At 42.8% G+C, this 1,648-nt stretch overlaps 1 non-coding gene across 1 annotated transcript; it reads left to right on the top strand.

Annotated features, from left to right (window-relative positions):
• Positions 1-1,311: 1,311 nt before the first annotated feature.
• On the top strand, positions 1,312-1,418 carry LOC132634497 (small nucleolar RNA R71). The gene has a single exon (XR_009580216.1). It is a non-coding gene; the product is annotated as a small nucleolar RNA R71 (small nucleolar RNA).
• The last annotated feature ends 230 nt before the right edge of the window (positions 1,419-1,648 follow it).

Below are 1,648 nucleotides of genomic sequence, written 5' to 3'. Positions count from 1 at the left end.
GTTAAGAGATCCTTCAAATACTTAGCAAACCCAGGCATTTCTTGGACAGCGTCCATGAAAGGAATGTTCATCGTCGACTGCTTGAGTTTATCATAAAATCACAAACACTTGTCATCTTCTGTTTTCCTCACTAGCCTTTGAGGAAAAGGCGGTGAAGATTTGAACAATTGGCTCAAAGGGCATAGAGCGCCAGAAAATTTTGCTTTCCCCTTTTCCTGGTTTTCTCCGTGTGCCTTGAGATTATCAAGATTCTGCTCCTCTTCAGCTATAATAGGGACTTCCTCCTCTGTTTCTTCCTCCACAATATCATCAGATACATCAGGTTGTACCTCTTCTTCAACAACTGGCTCGAGATCAACCACCTTTTTATTAGCACCTTGAAGTATTTTACCACTTCTGGTGCTAATAGCAGCTACATGCTCCACAGAGTTTACCCCACTACCTTTTGGATTTTGAACTGTATCACTTGGTAGTTGTCCACGTTGAGGAGTATGCACTTCTCTGGAAAAGTCTCTGAATTGCGATTCAAGCTTCTGAATGGAAGCTGAATGAGATAGTTGAACCTGAGACATTCCCTTGATTGTGCTCTTTGTTCTGTCCTGATTCATTAGCATTTTCTGCATCATACTTTTCAGTTCCGCAGAATCATTAGCAGCGTTGCCAGCAGAGTTGCTAGCTGAATTGTCTCTCCACTGTTGGGAATTTGATACTTGCCCCCTTGGTGGAATGTAGGGGTTCGAGCTCTTGTTGCCATAATTATTGTTATTGTAATTCCCTTGATTTGGATTTCCCTAATCATTTCTGCTATAATTGTTCCCTTGAAATTGTTGTTGAGGCTTTTGCCATGGGTGATGACCCGAACCTTGATAATTTTGCCTTTGATAGCCCCCTTGCGAGTTGTTGACATAATTAGCATCTTCATACTGTTGTTTCCCATCTTGGTACATCCCTTCAGGGACTTGATACATGCCCTGTGGAAGAGGTGGTAACTCCTCAACAACATTTACCCCTTGTGCATCCTTTTCTGCCAACTTCTTTGATAATAGATCCACTGTGGTTTGCAATTGAGCAAAGGCATGATCTCTCTCATGGTTTTCTTTTGCAACGGCAGCTAGTGATGGACTACCATAAGAGAGACTCTCACTATCAGTTGAATGCCAAGCTTGATTGTGGGTGATGAGTTTATCAAGCAAACGGGTGATGACGATAAATGACTTGTCCATGAAGCATCCTCTCGCAGCAGTATTTACAGCAATCTGATTCATTGTATCTAAGCCCTTGTAGAATTTCTCCGTGAGAATAGCATCCGGAAACCCGTGAGTTGGAGATTGAGCTAGATAATACTTGAACCGCTCCCATGCCGAATATAATTGTTCCCCTGGGAGCTGTTTGAACTCAAAGATCTTGTCTCAAAGTTCAGCCTTTTTGCTCGGTGGGAACCACTTCTTCAGAAATGTGTTGGCTAGCTCGCTCCAGGTATGGATAGAATTGCTGGGAAGCTATTCATACCATTCCCTTGCTTAGCCAGCCAAGGAATATTTAAAGACCCTTAACCGAAGTGCATCGGCAGAAACAACACCTTGGGATTGTTGAGCACATACATGCAAGAAGTTCTTCAAATGTCGAAGTGGACAATCCTCCGAAGAAT

This window comes from Lycium barbarum, chromosome 3 (genome assembly GCF_019175385.1).
Source record: "Lycium barbarum isolate Lr01 chromosome 3, ASM1917538v2, whole genome shotgun sequence".
Taxonomy (NCBI): Eukaryota; Viridiplantae; Streptophyta; class Magnoliopsida; order Solanales; family Solanaceae; genus Lycium; species Lycium barbarum.
This window is presented reverse-complemented; position numbering and strand designations above follow the sequence as displayed.